Source organism: Xyrauchen texanus, chromosome 49, assembly GCF_025860055.1.
Source record: "Xyrauchen texanus isolate HMW12.3.18 chromosome 49, RBS_HiC_50CHRs, whole genome shotgun sequence".
In the NCBI taxonomy this organism is placed as follows: Eukaryota; Metazoa; Chordata; class Actinopteri; order Cypriniformes; family Catostomidae; genus Xyrauchen; species Xyrauchen texanus.
Window position 1 is genome coordinate 20,990,803 of NC_068324.1, and position 22,159 is coordinate 21,012,961.

Below are 22,159 nucleotides of genomic sequence, written 5' to 3' on the forward strand. Positions count from 1 at the left end.
CAACTTCCTTGATGAAATTGTTACAGAGTTTTTAATTATAGCTCCTTCTATTTGCAGAATTCGGCGAAATGTGGCACGCATCCTCTCAATGTTTTCACGTCGAAGTTTACCAAGTTTTGTTACGTTCGGATTTTGTGTTTAGAAAATATAGGTTGAAAAGTGAAAATGCACTGCGCTTAAACAATTTATTGGCTTATAACTCTGAAGTGCTTTGCCTTTTTGACCAACTTTTTGTCAGGAGGGTCTGTAGGTGATGTATACCAAATTTCTTGCAAATTGAATGAATGGCCTAGAACTGGGATGGGCGACTTTGAAGGTGGCGAGGGCCGATGTTTATTTTCTCATTTCTACAAAGGGGCCGGATAACAAATACTCACAATGCTCACCCTGTTACTAAATTTTTGTATTTGTTAATATCTAAATATTATCATCAATTACAATACTGAATACAAGAACATAACATTTCAGTACAAAACATTTCAGCATAACACCAGCCTCACAACAGGCATGGAAAAGTCCCGTGAGACAGAAACATTCTCACTATTCTCAAGACATCTCAACAATCAGACAGGCATCTCAATAGCGAAACAACATTAAAGTTTCTCCCTCTGATAACGTTGTTCGTTTTGCAGTTTTATGCATCAGTGAGGATGTTAGATTGTGACATGATTGGTTGTCCAGTTAATGCTGCCAATCTTAACCAATGTCCTAAGAACCTACAGTCGGTCTTGTCTTTTTATGCAAAATCTCACCGGAGTCATATTGAATCAGACTGTACAATCTGGCACGCATCAATCGTAAAGGACAATTCGAAATTAGTTTAGTTAAAACTGGAACAAACATACTGTATATCGGATACATGTGTATTGAACTGTCTGAAGCTCTTTGATGGTGTAGAAGGATGAAAGTGAATGGTTTTGAAAGCATCATTGTTCTTTGTGTTTGGATATCTCTCAGATGAGAGAGTTGTGGGGGGTTCAGCCTTTGAAAGATGAGTTCACATGCTTTTTGTTTCTCGTGACCCTTTACCCCCAGGCACATGACAGGTGATTTGTTCATACCCCATTTCCTATACTTTTGAAAGGCTTTTGTTGGAAAGTAAAACAATGACTCACCCAAAAGCCCCTTCAAATGTTTTACCTCTCGCTGGAGCTGTGACTTTAAATCACTCCAAAGACATAAAAAAGCAGATAAAGTCAACATTAAAATAATCCGTCAGATCAAGTGGTATAATCAATGTCTTCTGAAATGATCCAGTCGGTTTGGGTGAGAATGGATCAAAATGTAACAATTTTGTCACTGTACATCTTGACAGCAGTCTCCTTGGTGATCATGATTTCAAGCTTGTATATTCTTCCTAAAGCGGCATCTAGCGATTTGCGCATGCGTCAAATTGTAATCGAGCTTGAAATCATGATAATGCCTTGAGACTGCAATGGCAAGATGTACAGTGAAAAACAGTTATATTTTGGTCTGTTTTCACCCAAAACATCTGGATCACAGATCATGGATTCAGAAGGCATTTATTTAATCACTGGAGTCACATGGATTATCTTAATGCTGCCTTTACCTACTTTTTAGAGGTTTAAAGTTTTGGTCATCATTCAATTGCATTGAATTGACCTACAGAGCTGAAATATTCTTCTGAAAATCAATGTTTGTGTTCTGCAGAAGGAAGAAAGTCATACACATCTGAGATGGCATGAAGGTGAGTAGATGATGAGATAATTAAAATGTTTGGGTGAAATAACCCTTTAAGGGGGTTCTTGCAACCAACTCCAAAGCTTATTGGTTTCTAAACCAATATAAATATGCCTCTAAACTGCCTTAGCTGTTATGAATTTTAAATAATTTCATAGTGATTAAGAAATATTAAACACATTGTTTTATATCTTTTAAATGTCTTCAAGATATTATACTTCTACTATATTTAAAGGAAAGTTCAGGGTTCAACATCTGTGACATACTGTCAGATACCATGGGTTTTTTAAAAGAGGTCTTGTTTACAGTAATGCAAACAAGTCTATGGAACAAGGCATTGCACTGGGATAAACAAAAAAATACATGATCACCCATAACATTAAACCCGCCTGCTTAATATTGTGTAGGTTCCCTCGTGCTGCCAAAACCGCGCCAACCCGCATCTCAGAATAGCATTCAGAGATGATATTCTTCTCACCACAATTGTACAGAGCAGTTATCTGAGTTACTGTAGACAATCATCCATGGTCCAAATCACTTTTTCACCAGGTTGATGTGAACATTAACTGAAGCTCCTGACCCGTATCTATGTGATTTTATGCACTGCACTGTAGGGCTGGGCGATATGAAATAAATATTTTTGTGATAATTGCCTTGAAAATATTGCGATATCAGATTACATCGTCATTCCTGCTGCCGAGGGTCAGTACATTTTTTTACATTTATTGATCATGAAAAACAAACTGTGGCAGGGCGGAGGGTGGGGCCGGGTTGTGATTATACACACCCGGTACCTTATCAGGTTAATTATGCCTCTTAGAGGGATAAAGGCCAATGGCAGACGGTGGTGCGACGAGAGAGAGATAGTTTACGGACATGTCCGTCATGTGTCTCTCTCGCTGCTGTTTTGGCGGCAGGCGGGGGACCTACAAAATATTTTATAGGCAGGTGGTTTCAATGTTGTGGCTGATCGGTGTATGTTAATCGAAAGTATAGCCTCAAGATTTAGGACAAAAAATACTCGCAAGCTCAATTTCACCGCTGTTGCATTCTGAAATGTGTCTGATTGCAATTCATAACACAACGCAATTATGCGCCTCATACGCAGCGTTGCCACAAGAGGCGCTATAGCGAGATTAGTGTGAACAGTCCGCTTCTATGGTGAAGTCAACTGATGTTATGGTGAAGCAACAGATTGAACAGAATATTGCTGAGCAAGCAAGATAAAGTCAATATATTTATAGTAATTACCTGAATAATAACACATCCTGTTTAATGATACTGACGATTGAAGTTAACTCCATCTCCCCCTTGAAAACAGGTTTGTTCCCACTACAGTGTTGCAAGAACACACGTTAAGCATGTTCAACCATACCGCGTGTATGCATTGCAGTTCCCAAACGCTCGCATCTGCATTCACGTACTTGCGTAGAGTATGTTTCGGATGTTAAACATTATACTGTACATGTAAACATGAGACTAGTTTGATAAATTTGTTTAGTGATCGGTGCAAAATTATAGCCATTTTTATCCAACTTTCACACAGTTAGCACAAGGAATTACATTACCACATAACCAGAGGTTTATCCACCTAGAAAAGTAGTACCATCAACAAGAATAAATTATTATTCTTGCTATAATTTTTGAAAATTATATGAAATTATATAAACCCCCCCACCCCCCCACCGACGATATCATCGTCCATCGCGATGTTTTACTGTCAACATCGTCAACTGCCAATTTAGGGGACATCGTCCAACCCTAATGGTACATTTTTACTCTACTGATGGTTACGTTAAGGTCTGGGGTTTGGATTGGGTGGTCAGTTTATAAAATATGCATTCCTCTTCACTGTATGACGTCCTGTACAGCTGAAAACAACTGGCTTCACAACTCCTTTTGGCACCCTTCTGTGGACATTTCCCTGTAAAATGGAGCTCACACTTGCCCATACACCCAACAACACTTACCACATTGGCCACTGGGGGCAGTGGTTTGCATTTCTGTAAGCACAGACTTTAACTAAAGAAAAAGTCGATCTACTGTTTCTGAATTCACTGTGAGATCATTCTGCTACTTTACAGCTCAATTAGCACACATTTTATACTGAAGAATTGATACAAGTGCTTTATCAAAAGTATGAGCTGCACGGTTCTGCTTTAAACCCTATGGAATGTCTTGCCTCATAGACTTCCAGTGTAAATGCTTCACTGTATACTTGAATTTTGTTTGTTTTTTACACACAGAGGGATGAGTCGAAATTAATGTCTGTAGCAATCGACAGCATGCCGTCCATAGAGGTTAACTTCTATAAAACCGGAACATTCCTATAAAATCTTAGACATTGCTAAATGCCTTCTGCTACATGTGTGCATTTAAAAATAGACATATTGTCATGCCTGAAACCCAAACCGCTTTGAAATTGTCTTCTGCATAAGCAGAAAATGTCATTGTTGACAGAGATTTGAGGTTGTTCTTTCATGAGTTATGGGAAGTATAACTTGCACTGCACACACAACGCAATGAACGACAAAGAACTCTGTCATCATGTGGTGACCGTAATGACAGAGCTGAGTTATATTTAACCGCTCTGCCTATAAACAACAATCAAGCATCACTACCTTGTTTTGTTCCTGTTTTCACATCATGCTGGAATCCGTGGCATCGCTTAACACTGAAGCAATCCGTTGTATCTTCTGCTCAGGGTTTTTGTGTGTATCAGTAGTTTAAGAAAGCCTTTCAGGATATATTTCTTACCTTAATCATTTTGTTGCAATCCTTATTAAATTACGAGCTGTGTTTTTGCTTTCTGTGCTCTACTCAGGAAGAGCTTTGCTGGTCATTTTGAATAGTTTGAAACTAACTAACATTTTAATTGTTGGACTCCTCAGTTGCAATGAAGTGCTCAGTCAATGTTATGGGTTGTTAATGAAGCATGCAGCTTTGCCTGTGGTCGGTTTTGAGCGCAATGCACCTGTCTATGCATTGTTCACCGATCTAAAGGCACTTTACAGTGTCTCTGTCATTGGATTCTTTAATGTGCACCTCCGCTTTGAAAGTGTCTCCTGCACGGATGATGAAATCTGTTTGGGGAAACTTATGGGTCTCAGAGAGCATTGGATGAAATACTTCTTTTACAATGTACTGAATTGCATACAACATATTTGTTTGTGAATGTCATGACTCATTATGCGGTCGCTGTTAAAAAGATTAGTTAAGGAAGCTGTCACTTTTCTATTCAGGCCGGATGTTTTTAGAAGTAGGCCATCTGGTTAGCAGGCTTTGTTTTCTCATATTCATTATGCCAGATGGAGACTTTAAGTCTGAAACATACTCTACGCAATTATACAAACTAGAGCTGTGTTGTCTGCGGGAAAAAATAACTCCCTTTTGCATGGATTTTGTGCTTTGTAACTTTGCAGAACTTTTACATGCACAAACAGCTATATTACACACTAAAGGAAAGGTAAAATCCCCAAAAGCATAATAGGCCCTCTTTAAGTGTATCAGAAGGAAATGCCAAGATTTCAACCTTCCCTTTGCAAGTTGAATCGAAGAAGAACAAGGACCCCTACAACAGATGCTTTGGCTCCTACATAGCCCGTATCTCAACATCATTGAATCTGTTATGAAGGTAAGTGAGGACCCAAAAGCGATGTTTTTATACAGAGTCTTTAATGAAGCTCAGAAAATAACGTCAACACAAAGTCTTCTCCTTGAGAGGAATACAAACAAAAGCAGCCCGCAGAGAGGGCGATAACAAAATGGCAAAACAAATGCTTCCTTCGAGCTGTAGTTAGTCCACGGGTAGCTGAAGAGTACCACTCTCTCGTGGCGTCAGATAACTGGGCACAGAGATAGGGGATGGCCTTTACCGGTGAACAGTTTAGTGACGGCGGATGCCAACAGGACAGGACTCTGGACAGAGACACACAGGGCTGTAGTTGCTTCTAGAGATAGTAACACAGAGTGAGAATCCGACAGAGAATGTAGTGAGAGCGAGGAGAGAAATAGAGAGCTAATCAGAGGAAAGAGGGAACAGGTGGATTAATGAGAAACAGCTGGGAGCGGAGGAAAGAAGAGGGAAAGTAACATAGAACGACCAAAAGAGGGAGACAGAGTAAAGGGAAAGAACAGAAGTGAGACATAACATGACAGTACCCCTCCCTCAACGAGCGCCTCCTGGCGCTTCCAAGGAGGAGACCTGGCGGCGAAGGAGGAAATCATCGATAAGCGAACGGTTCAACACGTCCCGAGAGGGAACCCAACTTCTCTCCTCGGGTCCGTAACTCTCCCAATCAACCAGAAACTGATGACCACGACCCCGAGCGCGCATGTCAAGAATCTTGCGGACCCTATAGATAGGAGCGCCTTCAACACGAACGGGAAGAGAGGGGGGACGAGTGGGAGCGCGAATAGCGGGCTTAACACAGGAGACGTGAAAAACTGGGTGGACGCAGCGCAGATAGCGGGGGAGAAGTCGCACCGCGGCGGGGCTAATAACATGCGAGATGCGGAATGGACCGATGAAGCGCGGAGTTAACTTACGCGAGACAGATTTAAGGGGAAGGTTATGGGTGGAAAGCCATACCCTCTGGCCGCGACAATATCTGGGGCTCTTAGTTCTACGCTTGTTAGCCGCCCTCACAGTCTGTTCCCTATAACGGCAGAGAGCTGATCTAACACCCCTCCAGGTGCGCTCGCAACGTTGGACAAAAGCTTGAGCGGACGGGACGCTGGAGTCGGCGATTTGCGATGAGAACAGCGGAGGTTGGTACCCGAGGCTGCTCTGAAAAGGAGACAGGCCGGTAGCAGACGACGGAAGCGAGTTATGGGCGTATTCAGCCCAGGGAAGGTGTTCGGACCAGGACGTGGGGTTACGGAAAGATAGGCTGCGCAAGATGCGGCCGACAGTCTGATTGGCCCGTTCGGCTTGACCGTTAGATTGAGGGTGGAAGCCGGACGAGAGACTGACGGAAGACCCAATTAAGCGACAAAACTCCTTCCAAAACTGGGACGTAAATTGCGGACCTCTATCCGAAACAATATCAGAGGGGAGGCCATGAATCTTGAAAATATTCTCGATGACTATTTGCGCCGTCTCTCTGGCAGAAGGGAGCTTAGTGAGGGGAATAAAATGGGCCACTTTAGAAAATCGATTGACGACAGTGAGAATGACAGTATTGCCCGCCGACGCAGGGAGTCCGGTAATGAAATTTAAGGCGATGTGTGACCACGGTCGAGAGGGGATGGGAAGTGGTCTGAGAAGTCCGGCCGGAGGGGAGTTCCCGGATTTAGTCTGCGCACAGACGGAACAAGCCGCCACGAAACGACGCGTCGCGTTCCCGAGTGGGCCACCAAAATGCTGGCGAATGGAAGCGAGCGTGCCCCGAACGCCGGGGTGACCAGCCAATTTGGCCGAGTGAGCCCACTGAAGAACGGCCAGGCGGGTGGGGGCGGGAACGAAGAGGAGGTGTCTAGGACAGGTGCGCGGCGAGGGAGTGAGAGCGAGCGCTCGTTTAACCTGCCTCTCTATTCCCCAGACAGTTGACTCAACGATACGGGCCGTAGGGAGAATCCCCACGGGGTCCGTGGAGACTTCGGGGGAATAGAGACGTGACAGGGCATCGGGCTTAGTGTTCTTGGAACCAGGGCGGTAGGAAATAACGAAATCGAACCGGGCGAAAAACAGAGCCCAACGAGCCTGGCGCGCGTTGAGTCGTTTGGCGGAGCGAATGTATTCCAGGTTCCGGTGGTCAGTCCAGACGACAAAAGAAATGGTCGCCCCCTCCAACCACTGTCGCCACTCGCCTAGAGCTAGGCGGATGGCGAGCAGCTCGCGGTTACCCACGTCATAGTTACGTTCAGGCGGCGACAAGCGATGCGAAAAGTACGCGCACGGATGGACCTTGTTGTCCGAGGGAGAGCGTTGGGAGAGGATGGCACCCACGCCCACCTCTGACGCGTCAACCTCGACCACGAACTGTTTGGACAAATCAGGCATAACAAGGATGGGCGCGGACGTGAAGTGGGTCTTGAGGAGATCAAAGGCCCCCTGGGCGGAACCGGACCATTTGAAGCATGACTTGACAGACGTAAGGGCAGTCAGGGGGGCAGCCACCTGGCCCTTTACCGGGCAGGAGGTCACGCAGTGTGAGGCAGAACCGCAGTAGAGGCAGAGACGGTGGGTGATTCTCCGCTCCTTCTCCTTAGCCGAAATGTGGATGCCCCCCAGTTGCATGGGCTCAGGAACCAAGGTGGTGGAGGATGGTGGTAGTGCAGCGGAGGGGGTGCAAATGAAAATGTAGCCTCCTGGTCGCGAGCTCGGCGACGGCGATCGAAACGCCTCTCTAGGCGAATGGCGAGCTCAATCACAGCATCCATGCGGGAGGGTACCTCTCGGGAAAGAATCTCCTCCTTTACCTCCGTGCAGAGACCATTCAAAAAACGCGCGAGCAGCGCCGGCTCGTTCCAGTCACAGGAGGCTGCGAGAGTACGGAACTCAATGGAGTAGTCAGTAATGGACCGCTTACCCTGACACAAAGACGACAGGACCCGGGATGCCTCCTCCCCAAAAACAGAGTGGTCAAAAAACCGTATCATCTCCTCCTTGAAATCCTGATAACAGTTAGTACATACAGCTTTCGCCTCCCAGATGGTAGTTCCCCACTCTCGAGCCCGTCCAGAAAGGAGAGATATTACGTAGGCGATGCGGGCTCTGCTCTGGGAATAAGTAGTGGGCTGGAGAGAAAAAACTACATCACACTGGGTGAGAAACGCGCGGCACTCTGTGGGCTCACCAGCATAGCACGGCGGGTTATTGATCCTGGGTTCAGGAGGCACAGGAGTCTTGGAGGCGACCGATGAATCAAGGCGAAGAAGGTGTACCTGACCTGTGAGGTGGGCGACTCGAGCAGCCAGGGTCTCGACGGCATGTTGCGCAGCAGATAGCTCCATCTCGTGTCTGCCCAGCATCGCGCCCTGGAACCTGACGGCAGACCGTAAAGGATCCAGAGTCGCTGGGTCCATCTTGGTCGGATTCTTCTGTTATGAAGGTAAGTGAGGACCCAAAAGCGATGTATAAAAACAGTCTTTAATGAAGCTCAGAAAATAACGTCAACACAAAGTCTTCTCCTTGAGAGGAATACAAACAAAAGCAGCCCGCAGAGAGGGCGATAACAAAATGGCAAAACAAATGCTTCCTTCGAGCTGTAGTTAGTCCACGAGTAGCTGAAGAGTACCACTCTCTCGTGGCGTCAGATAACTGGGCACAGAGATAGGGGATGGCCTTTACCGGTGAACAGTTTAGTGACGGCGGATGCCAACAGGACAGGACTCTGGACAGAGACACACAGGGCTGTAGTTGCTTCTAGAGATAGTAACAAAGAGTGAGAATCCGACAGAGAATGTAGTGAGAGCAAGGAGAGAAATAGAGAGCTAATCAGAGGAAAGAGGGAACAGGTGGATTAATGAGGAACTCAGGGAAGATGAGAAACAGCTGGGAGCGGAGGAAAGGAGAGGGAAAGTAACATAGAACAACCAACAGAGGGAGACAGAGTAGAGGGAAAGAACAGAAGTGAGACATAACATGACAGAATCAGTCTGGGATTAGAAAAAGTGACAGAAGCAATTGAGACAGCCGAAATAGATAGAAGAACAATAGCAAGTTGGAACATCCTACCTTCCAACAACCAAGAAAACTGTGTCCAGATGTACCTAGAAGAATTGGGCAATGGCAAAGGTGGTCACACCAAATATTTTCTTTTTTATGTTCACTGGAATTTGTATGACATTAAGTGATAAATGAAAACCATTTATGGCATTATTTTCAAAGACATCCTCACTATGCAACATTTACCTTTTAAATAATTAAATAAATGTCAATTTGGAAGCTCATAATTTTTGCTAGGTTTGAAAAGGTATCCATTCCTTTATCAGTGAACAGGTGGTGAAATCTTTTCAGACCTCTATCTGCCCAAAACTTCAATGCATCTATTTGGCATGAAATCAGGATTTTAGCAATTTCTTGTAATTAACTATAACTGTCTTAATTGTACTGTTTTTCTTTTTTCTAACCAACTTCTAAAAGTACAATTAATACAAATATAATCTATTCATTTTAACATCAATATAGGTTGAATTTGGGCAGCTTTATAATAATGTATTTAATTTAAGAATTCTAGTCCTCTGAGCCTTTGTCAAAACATACAAATTTAAGACTAATTTTAGGTTTCCTATTATACCATATATACACTCACCTAAAGGATTATTAGGAACACCATACTAATACTGTGTTTGACCCCCTTTCGCCTTCAGAACTGCCTTAATTCTACGTGGCATTGATTCAACAAGGTGCTGAAACCATTCTTTAGAAATGTTGGCCCATATTGATAGGATAGCATCTTGCAGTTGATGGAGATTTGTGAGATGCACATCCAGGGCACGAAGCTCCTGTTCCACCACATCCCAAAGATGCTCTATTGGGTTGAGATCTGGTGACTGTGGGGGCCATTTTAGTACAGTGAACTCATTGTCAGGTTCAAGAAACCAATTTGAAATGATTCGAGCTTTGTGACATGGTGCATTATCCTGCTGGAAGTAGCCATCAGAGGATGGGTACATGGTGGCCATAAAGGGATGGACATGGTCAGAAACAATGCTCAGGTAGGCCGTAGCATTTAAACGATGCCCAATTGGCACTAAGGGGCCTAAAGTGTGCCAAGAAAACATCCCCCACACCATTACACCACCACCACCAGCCTGCACAGTGGTAACAAGGCATGATGGATCCATGTTCTCATTCTGTTTACGCCAAATTCTGACTCTACCATCTGAATGTCTCAACAGCAATCGAGACTCATCAGACCAGGCAACATTTTTCCAGTCTTCAACTGTCCAATTATGGTGAGCTCTTGCAAATTGTAGCCTCTTTTTCCTATTTGTAGTGGAGATGACTGGTACCCGGTGGGGTCTTCTGCTGTTGTAGCCCATCCGCCTCAAGGCTGTGCGTGTTGTGGCTTTACAAATGCTTTGCTGCATACCTCGGTTGTAACGAGTGGTTATTTCAGTCAAAGTTGCTCTTCTATCAGCTTGAATCAGTCGGCCCATTCTCCTCTGACCTGTAGCATCAACAAGGCATTTTTGCCCACAGGACTGCCGCATACTGGATGTTTTTCCCTTTTCACACCATTCTTTGTAAACCCTAGAAATGGTTGTGCGTGAAAATCCCAGTAACTGAGCAGATTGTGAAATACTCAGACCGGCCCGTCTGGCACAACAACCATGCCACACTCAAAATTGCTTAAATCACCTTTCTTTCCCATTCTGACATTCAGTTTGGAGTTCAGGAGATTGTCTTGACCACGACCACACCCCTACATGCATTGAAGCAACTGCCATGTGATTGGTTGATTAGATAATTGCATTAATGAGAAATTGAACAGGTGTTCCTAATAATCCTTTAGGTGAGTGTATATTTACAACGTGGTTTATTCCATTGTCCTTTAATTCCATCTTAAAGTCAGGATCCTGAATTGACAGAGAAAGTAGATGAGCTGCATCCTGGTACCAATTAAGCCTGATTGGATTGGTTTGAATTGTCAATCCTGAAACCCTGAGTTCATTCAGCGACCTTCATGGTACAGGCCTCAGGCCAAATGCACAGTTTTATTCATTATGTGTGCTATCATTGATACAGTGGTATCAATGTGTATACCAGATGTTTACATCTGTATACTAGGGATGCACCGTTACCACTTTTTCTCTTCTGATTCCGATATCGGAAATATCAGTATTGGCCGTTCCCGATCCGATACCAGCGTTGATTTTTGCATAATCAGTTTAGAATATCTTTACATTTTTGTTTGGAAATAATTGAGTGTACTCTTTAATATGTAAAGAAACACAAACCTCTAACTACACATTATTTCAAAATAAATGTACCAGAGTTTCCGCTAGAAAAAAATGGTGCCGGTCAAAGTGACCGGCAGAGGTTTCGTTTTACGGACATTTTGATGATATGCCGGTCAAATATATCGCCTCTTAATTAGTCAAGTTGAGGAAAACTGGAGGCAGTCTATGTAACTTAAAAATGACATAATCAGGCCGTATAGAATGCAACATATTATTATTAGCTTAACTTTCAAATAGACGAAAAAAAAACCATGAACGTCCGATTGGCGTCAATCAACGGCAATTGTTTTTTACTGTGGTTTCACACACATTCACTTTTTGAAACATTGAGGCACGGATGTACCTAATACAAATAAATAAAACATCTCCAGTTAACTAGCAGATCATTCATTTAGTCCGTTATTAAATAAGAGATCTAGCTCTAAAATCTGTTGTTTTTGAAATCAAGCTGAGCTTCGTGTCCGCTGCTATCAGTTGCATGGACGACGCGCTGCGCGAGTTGCGCAATCTTCACCACGACGCGCGTTTCAATCTATCGCCGTTGCGGAGACTCTCTATTAATTCCGGTGAAATCACAAAATAAAATGCACACAAATGTGTCCCTGCTTGATATAGACTGTAACCATGCACTGATGAACATAGGCTATTCAGTTTTGATGATAGACAAAAAAAAACTGCACGAATGCGCGGATTAGAAGCACTGATCTATCTATAATGAGATGTTCCTGATTCACCATCGTCTGGCCTCTGAAAAAAGCTTTTAAAGCTAGTCTGCCTGGGCCTGGCCATATTTGAAACGTCTCACTCAATCGTTCGTCGTTTAGGTCTATATTGCAGCTGTTTTAGGCGTGCGCTTTATTTGAAATGCAGCATGCAATGTTGTTTCATAACTTTCAAACGATAGAGCCTGTTCCTTTATAACATAGCAAGAGATCGGTGTATTTTTGCTTTATACATTTTAGGCTTATTCTCAAATTCAGATTGTGTTAGGGGGACGGGATTATTAGACAATTTTAATCGGACAATTTGACCGGAGAGATTTAATTTTGTCGGACATTTAATTTTTTTACCGGCCAATGTCGGTAATTACCGGACAACGGAAACCCTGAAATGTATGAAACACTTTATTATTAAGTAGTATACTGGATAATGTGGCAGCAAAATTAACAGTAATTGCAGTGGTGGTGGTGTAGTGGTCTAAACCACATAACTGGTAATCAGAAGGTTGTTGGTTCAAACCCCACAGCCACTACCATTGTGTCCTTGAGTAAGGCACTTAACTCCAGGTTGCTCCAGGGGGATTATCCCTGTAATAAGTGCACTGTAAGTTGCTTTGTATAAAAGCATCTGCCAAATGCATAAATGTAAACGTAAACGTAAAAGTATAAGTCATCAGCAGAAGCACTTTTTTTCTTCAACACGTATCTGGACTTTAAAGGATTCAGATCTCTTTTGTTCAATTTAGTTGTAAGACAGTCCACTTTTCATTTACAGTTATTTTTTGGAACCCATTAAACTTGTAAACAAATGATGATGATAATAATATAATCAATCGTGCACTTTTTGTCACGGATCCACCGGTCTTTCTCTCCCTCACTGCTGTCAGTGCTCTCTCTCCCCTGAGTTCTGATTTCATGCACCTGCATATCATTAGTGGCTAACCAAGGACTGCATATATACCCACTTTCTCACACACACACACACACACACACACACACACACACACACACACACACACACACACACACACGTTGTGTTTCCATGTTTTATGGGGACTTTCCATAGACATAATGGTTTTTATACTGTACAAACTTTATATTCTATCCTCTAAACCTAACCCTACCCCTAAACCTAACCCTCACAGAAAACCTTCTGCATTTTTACATTTTCAAAAAACATAATTTAGTATGATTTATAAGCTGTTTTCCTCATGGGGACCAACAAAATGTCCCCACAAGGTCAAACATTTCGGGTTTTACTATCCTTATGGGGACATTTGGTCCCCACAAAGTGATAAATACTCACTCACTCACTCACTCTCATCGATAGTATCTCTGCCTCCAGACCTTTGTACTGTCAAACATGCCTGTGTCTTTCTTATTGCCTGCAAGTATCATAAGACTGTTGTGAGTTATCTGTTCATCATGTCTATATTACAATATTTACATCACTGCTTCAATCATCTGTTCAATAAACCCTGCTACTGAGTTAATATCTCTGCCTCTGTGAGTCTCTCCATGGCACCTTTAACTTTTAAACTCTCACGCTTTTATTTTGACATTCTGAACTCTCCAGGAAGTCCTGTATGTGTCTGTTTGTAGGCAAGTTCACAGTAGTTTAATTTGCTTCTTCTTCAAATTCTGGTAATAAAAGTGCCTCCAGTGCCGTTCTAAATTCAAATAAATGAACCGAACTATTGAACTTCTACATCTGAGATGTTGTTCTTGAGTATGCTCAAATATTGCACACCGGGTGAAGGCTAAAAATAGCAGCGAGTGTTTGTGTAAACGGAGCAGCGCCATTCACTGACATGCTGGAGCTGCACGTGCATTTTATATATTTACTTAATAAACACAGCCTTTTGTGAGTCACAGAGCTATCACACGTCTTCAAGTGTCTTTGAATAAAATGCACGAGTCATATAAACTGCATAAATTGTGTTTTTATGGTTCTTATATATATATATATATATATATATATATATATCATTTTTGGAGCTTGACAGGAACGAACATGACTAACACAGTATCGGATTTAGATCGGGCTCCTTGGACCGATATCTGATCCATTTAAAAACGTCAGTATTGGAGCCGATACCGATTCAGGTATTTGTTTTCTTAATGTATATACTATACAGATGAATCTCACTAATGTACAGGTCTAATTTCACTCCAAAATAAATAAATAAATAAATAAATATTATATATCTAAAAATAAAAAGAACATATAAAATACAATGAGGAAATATATAACATTTATATTAATGTGGAAATGTTTATGTAAACAATAAATAAATAAATGTGTATACTGACCAAATAAGTAAATAAATAAATGTCCCAATGCAGCAAATGTTATTGTTATATTTAGTCCTATATTTAAATAAAATAAATTAAAAAAATCAATGTGTTTTGGCTAAAGAGAATAAGGATCATCATTGAGAATAATGGCAAATAGAAACACGTAATAATTAACCCATTATGCTAAATATAATGTATTATTTGTCCTTTTTGATTTATGGGCTAAATACGATCCAGACGTGTGTTTGTTATATTCGCTTGTATTACCATTGTGCTTTGTTGAGAGCTGCATGTTTGTTTGTCCACTTTAATTTTTGCTGTCATTTGGTTTCAACAGGACCTTGACAGTCAGGTTTCAGAGTATTGTATGTGTTGTGTTTTTTCTGTTTGAGCCAGCTCCCCTGCAGCAAAGCACATCATTACCATCACAAAATAAATCTCTATTGTTTCTCCTAGCAATTAGGTTAAAAGGAGATGAAATCGATTGATACTTTCTTAAGTCTCCTGCTTCTCAAATATTTCTCTAAAAAAAAAAAAAAAAAATGTGAAATGTGTTTTTCAAAAGAGATCTCTACAATGACTCAAACTGTGCTCAAATTTGCCAGGATTCATTTATCTTGGCAATGCTATTCACAATAATTTGAGCTATCTCTGTTCATTTGTGTCGATTTAAAAATGTTAAGAATTTTAGGAGAAACATCTGAAATAAAGTTGATTTAACTTAAACATTACTCTCGATCTATGAAAGGACAACCTCTGAGCAAAACAGTTTTCCTCTGGGATACCTAAAAGAGAGACATGTTTGAAAAGCTGAACACTGTGACACTGTAGTGACTTCCTCAGCGAGCGTCTGGTTACACTCACACACAGATAGCTGTCTGCAAAAACACCTCCTTATTGCTCACTCATTTGTCCTAACAAAGGAAAGTTGTGGCTTGAGGGTTGTGTTAATTTAATTGTGTACTGTATATGGATTTACTTGGATATATCTGGGAGAAAGAATTGTCCTCAGAAGTTGGCTAAATGTATAACCTGATCTTATTTATTTTTATGTGGCTCGTTTTTCGTGTTGTATGCGGCTTATATTCAATTTTACACAAAGTCAGAGTCAAAACAGATTATCTGTTGAAATCTAAAACACTTTACTATCGTGCATGACTCATTTTGTAACATTTGCATTATCAACCACATTTATAATCCTGTTTGAATATGTTCAAATTACACTGCAGCTCAACTGATAGAGTGTTTCACTCGTGATGCAAAGGAATGAGGTACGAGCCCTGAAGAGCATGCAAGACGAAACGTGAGCCAAAAGTGCCATAAAAGTATCACAAGTTTACGCAGCTTCTTCTGCAATTGCGTTTTATATCTCCTGGTTTGCTTTTCTGACAGGTTACGGTTTAAGGTTTAGGGTAGGGAGGTAGGTTTTGTTAATTTAAAACTATGTAAAACATCTGTTTTGGCAAAAATGAAACTCGCTTCTAGCGCCACACAGTGGACATTTCACCTCAGAACTGCTGCAATATGTGTAATGAACCATGAAATATTATTTTTCAAAAATGTTGTCACTGTCACATAATTTTGTTGAGATCAGGCAAAGTGATAAAACGTCTCTTTCGGAACATCCTCAAAGGTAAAAATTATTATTATTATTATTTTTAAGTTTGAAGTTTCCTTCTAGGTTTGTCAGTAGGAATTGGCCAATAATTAGCGTTATATAAAACAACAGAGGCCTATGATCAGTTCTGATTTAGACAGAGAAGTAAGCATATTTTGTGGCTGAGCATGTATACTAATGTATACAAAATTGTCTCTAAAAGTGAGCTAAATCTGTCAAAACCTCCCTTTAGGGACATCTGCAGATGTCTTCATTTGGGAAAACAAAACAAAAAACAATGATCCATGCATAAAATTGTATTTTTATTATTTTGTAAGGGGTAGGGCTACAGATTTGGGACTCTGTAGTCATTATAATTAGCTTTATATAAAACAATGGAGGCCTATGACATAGATAGAAAAATAAATGTATGGATGGGGGGGGTGTGTGTGTGTGTGTGTTTGAGGGACATAGAAAGTGAAGGAACACACAGAAACTGCTGAAAACAAAACAGGACACTCCTCCTACCTGGAGATGGGGGTGGGGCTTGCCATGTCAGCTCAGTTCATTGAGGCAAGTTGAGAGACAGAGAGAGCGAGCGAGAGAGAGCGAGAGAGAGAGCGAGAGAGCTTGAGAAACCAGTGGGAAGTGCTGTCAGAGAGATATCGGCATTCCTGAGGAGCTTTTAAAACTGATACGCTCACTGTGTCATCCAAACAAAAGACCTGCACATCTGTTCCACAATCTCAAAGGAATTGCGTTTATCTTCTCAAAGGAACTCGTGGATATTTCTCATTGTATGTGGAAGTAGCAGTCACAGAAAGGAGCAATTTTATGTTTTAAGAGGTAAGATAAATGTGCCATCCACATGTTTGGTTGCAGTTGTAAATCACCCTGTTGTTCTTGAGCTGCTATTGTGGCATCTACAAAAGCATTGAGATTTCAGGGTGAAAGTTATTTTACATGTTTATTTGGAAGATTTTATTGCTCAGAGGTTGGTCTTTCATATCTTGAGTTGCTTAGTGTTAACTTTTGCAGTTATGTTTCATTAAAGTATCAGCTTTGTTTTAGTGGTTTCTCGTAAAATGACTTGGTGAAAAATAAAACTAGATACAAATGAGATAATTGCTGTCATATTTTGAGTTCATATTGAGTTTGATTGCAGACTTTTGTATTTAGGCAATTATGAGGACAGTTTGAGGCATTTTTTTAGATCTCTTCTAAAACTCTAGAGGAGACACGTGAGATTATGGGTGTCTTTCTCAGGTATAACATCTGAGATGCAGGAGACTTTAGCAAAAGTCCCCATTTAAACTTAATGATGTCTGGGTGAAACAATTGAGATTATTTAAAAGATCTTATTTTAAATTTTTGTTTCCTTTGTGTTTCTCCACTCTAAATCTGAGTATGATGAGTTATTAGTCCATAGATCACGTATGGCTGAGCGAGCAAAGATTAATAATACATAATGACGTCACAGATGTCTACAGTGTTTATTGCTATATGCTACGATTGCTGTAAACATTCAGCAATCTGACAAAGCAAGTGAATTAGACTTGAAGTTTCTTTTGAGAGGTATATGTTTCTAAAGCTTCTAAATATTTCTGTGTCTTTTCATGGCATCTCTTACACTATTAAGTAAAGTGATACAGGGACCGTAATGTCATAGAGAATGTAATGGATGATGCCATGGAACTGCGATTTGATTGTGTGTGTATGTGCTTAAATCGGCATTAATTATTATTTTTCTTACAAAGTCCTCTTTGAACTTGTTGTTTGCTTTTAATCTCACTAAAATCAGTCAGTCTGCAGCGTTTAATCGTATTTGACCTGCTAATGACCTGACTGCATGCTTTAGGGTCCAGCATGGCCACAACATTTGGTTAGTATATCATTAGTAGTAATGTGATATAATTTTGTTATTTTCCAAACAGAATCTTTAAACAGCAATGTTTTCTAATGCTTTTCTGGTTACAAACACTAAAACGCTTCTTATTTTGTGATGGACTCCTTTGATTGGACCAGCAAGCAACCGATCAGAATTCCTGGCAACCGCATAGCAATGCATTTAAAACCAATCAGAACACTTCAGCAACTGCATAGCGACATCCTGGCAACCACTCAAATTTTGTATGTAATAATCTAGTTCTAGATGGAAGAATGTACTAAAATACACTGAAAATGAATAGTCCGGCAATAATAACAAAAAATCTTATTTTCATACATTCCTTTCTTTAAATTTAAATAGAATTAATGGAATCACTAATGAATTGGTATCATTAATTTCTTTGCGATTCCCATCCCTAATCTAGAGACCAGCATATCATGAGTCATGAGTGTGGAGTCCTTTGATTGGGCCAGTAAGCAACCAATCAGAATTCCCCGGCAACTGCATTGCAATGCACTTAAAACCAGTCAGAACCCCTAAGCAACCGCATAGTGACGCCCCAGCAACCACCCACATTTTGTATGTAATAAATCTAGTTCTGGATGGAACAACTGTTCTAAAACTCTTTGAAAGTGAATGCACCGGCTGTAAATGCAATATAAACTATTTGAAAATATTTATTTCTTTACATTTAAAATGGAACTAATGGAAACATTAATTAATCAGAATTGTAAATTATTTATGATATGCTGGTTTCTAGATTAGGGATGGGAATCACAGTGTCTTAAAGAGCAACATGCAGGTTGGACACCCCTATATAGCATAGTGTATGTTGATGATAAAACAACTAGATTTTCTGAACTGGAGTAATATATATTTAGCCATTAACGATATTTTGAGATAAATTGTGATAAAATAACTTCCGGGTCTATAAAGCACTAACCGGAAGTGACGATGGCCGAGAGAGTCTGGTCAAGCTCAAGCTACAATGGATGCGAATGAAGAAACAGAGTTCTCCGGTGTGGACGAACATGCCTATGATGGCCCACAGGCCTATAATTATGAGTAATACATTTGGACCTTGCAATTTACTGGAGAGTATAACGTTAGCCTACGGGGATACAAAATCAGACGGGAGGGCGGCGGGAGAACAGTTTGAATTGAAATGCGGGGGAAACGGGAGAGTTGGGCTAGCTTCCTGCCAATAGCTATAGCATTGTGCAAACTACTAAATTCATTTCAGAAGGCAGACAATTACGTTACGACAACCTGTCCTAAAGCTCAGTCTCTCTCCCTCTCTCTGTATTATTATACTAAATAAATATTTAATATTATAAAAAAATATATTATATAAAAATATTATACTATTATTATTACGAAATTACACAAATTAAGAGTTAAAATAAAAGTAAGACTTACTCTGCTAAGTGCTCGTTTTCGTTGCACAGAATGTCTGCTAACATTAGCACTTGGTCCTCCAGTCCCGCCCGCGCCAAAATCCGGTGTAAACTTTGACGGTGGACTTGATTCCATCGAGTGCACCGAGGGAACAGCATCAGTAATCAGCCTCACGTGGTCCTTACTCCGAAATCCCATCCGAGACTCCAACAAATCTCCAGGTCGATAATTCTCCGGAGTGAAATGTACGCCAGAAACGACCGAGTGTGTGGTAACAGACGCGGCAGTGAAGTCTACTCTCTTCACCTGCATAAAACGCACCCAAGACCGAAAAGCCTTGTTTTTCCTAGAAGGAAAATGATGGACACGATGTCCTGACAGGCTGGAATTCGTGCAACCAGCACAAACACAATAATTTACCATTATGGCTTCTCTAAACTCGATCTAAAATTTTCTGTCTCTCACTACTGCTCTAACTACATCAACACCCAACAATGACAGCTGACCGCGAGCTCTTTTGTTTGCCTCGCCCTACGTCATATGACGCGTTGCTATAGCGGGAAAGGCGTATTCCAGAGCCTAGCACATTTTCATCAAAATCTCTACATCAAATGAGATTTCATTAGTAATTTCTACATATGTGTTTTTAAAAGACCTCTGCAGACAATATAAAGTATTAATTCAGTTATAAATTCAACCTGCATGTTACTCTTTAAGTGTTGACTCCTTTGATTAGGCAAGTAACAACCACACATTAGCGACCATATAACAATGCAATTAAAACCAGTCGGAACACCTCAGCTAACGTATAACAATGCCCCAGCAACCACTCACATTTTGTATGAAAAAACATGGTTAACTTCATTGTTTCTTCAAAGATATCCAACCTTTACCTTATTGGATTTTTCTTTCAGCAGTTAACCAGTCATTATGTCCCTTATCCGGTCAAACATTAGAGCTGGATCATTATTTCCGCACCTGTGGAATACACACACGGTCATGTGATATTTATTTAAGACTAATCAACTTAAATATGACGTTGAGTCAAAGGCAGCAGGTCATCTCTTGGAATGCTTAGCTCAGCTCTTTGTTAATAGTAAAGAGCGGGAGGGGCGTTTAAAGTGACTGTTCAGCACTTGGCTTTTTAAGACGATCGACACTGAGGCTGATGTGTCCAGCTCTCTGTCATAGCCCTTTTCCACCGACATGGTGCGGGTTCCTGGGCCGGTGAGAATTCTTGAATTGTTCTGTGTATCAATATGCTATGGCAAAAACCCAAATACAACCATCTGCTACACCAATGTTAATAATGTTTCCAGTAAGTTGCTGGTTTAAAATCTAAATCTACTGACAAATTGTTTCTTGTAGGGCTTAGGTTTGAAAAAATTGTTGCTATAGAAGTATAATACAGTTTAATGTCTGTAGTGGTAAAGATGTTACACCGCGTTTTCTATAGTGTCACCAAATCAGCATAAATTAAAGGCAGTACAAATACTACGATGATGTGTAAGGGTCAATAATGTGATGCCCATTTATTTGTTCAAAAATGTATTAAAAATGCAATTCAAACAAAACTATGTGGTGCTAACAATCCGGAGACAGTAAAAAAAATAATAATTAAAAGCTGAAATTCATATTTGATCAAACTTCTGTCAACCAGATCAAAGTCATGCGGTGTAACACAACATGAAGGTTGCCATTATGTTGACATGTGACCAAAGAAATAAGACCTCAAGACTCTTTGCGAAATAATAATAATAATAATAATAATAATAATAATAGTTTTTTATGAAAAGGCAGATCATATTTCTCAGTAACCCTGACAAAACGTCTTGATATTATTGACTCAAATTATTGATCTTTGTAAAAAATATTTTTTTAACTTGGAAAAATATGTTTGAAAACTTTTTTTTTTTAAATGAATGATTAAGTTAACTCTCATTCAAGGAGCAAGAAAAGTATTTTTATAAATTTTAGTTGATGTTACACCATTGACTTTTTTAAATAAAACATTTATGAAACCAAACTGGACACAAAGATGAATTTTCTAAGCACTTGACATGTTTTAAACTCAATTTTGAAAAGAATTCTGGTTTATAACCTCCGGGCTACCTTATTTGTCAATAAATAATTTATAATTTACACAACTTTTTCCTTCATTATAGTAATGAGAAAGGGGGTTATGTATATATTGCACAATTATCATAAAAATAATGTCAATTCAAACAATATTAGTGGTCCTGATATATTTGTAAAAAATTAAGCTAAATATAATTTCTTATTTTTTTTTTTTTTCTGTTGATTTTGGGCTGAAAAATTACTCTGACATGTTCTTGACGGGTTTTATGAGATTCACCCTAACAATAGCCTCTTGATAGTAGTAACAGATTGATTTTTACTAGAAGCAATAAACAAAGTGAGTTTCATTGAACTCTCTGGTTCACTAAACTTCATTGAGGTCATTGGATCAACGTTAAAAAGTCAATGATGCACGTGAGCTTTCGTTAGGGTTTGTGAAATCTTCTGTACTTGCAATGGACGAACATTTTCACCTAACATGCAAATCTTTGACCAGCTTTGTAAGTACTTATAGAAAACTTGTCCTCCTTTCAATCCGTGTTTCTCTCTATCTTTGTCTCGATCTTT

At 40.3% G+C, this 22,159-nt stretch overlaps 2 protein-coding genes across 4 annotated transcripts in view; one reads left to right on the forward strand and one right to left on the reverse strand.

The window, feature by feature from the left end:
- LOC127640673 (uncharacterized) overlaps positions 1-20,456 on the reverse strand; it is a 43,832-nt gene extending 23,376 nt beyond the window's left edge. Inside the window, exon 1 of the mRNA XM_052123366.1 lies at positions 20,407-20,456. The gene's annotated coding sequence lies outside the window, so the exon portion shown is untranslated. The remainder of the gene's footprint in view (positions 1-20,406) is intronic.
- LOC127640672 (ras association domain-containing protein 7-like) overlaps positions 16,822-22,159 on the forward strand; it is a 36,190-nt gene continuing 30,852 nt past the window's right edge. For all 3 annotated transcript variants that reach the window (XM_052123365.1, XM_052123364.1, XM_052123363.1), the window contains exon 1: positions 16,822-17,073. The gene's annotated coding sequence lies outside the window, so the exon portion shown is untranslated. The remainder of the gene's footprint in view (positions 17,074-22,159) is intronic.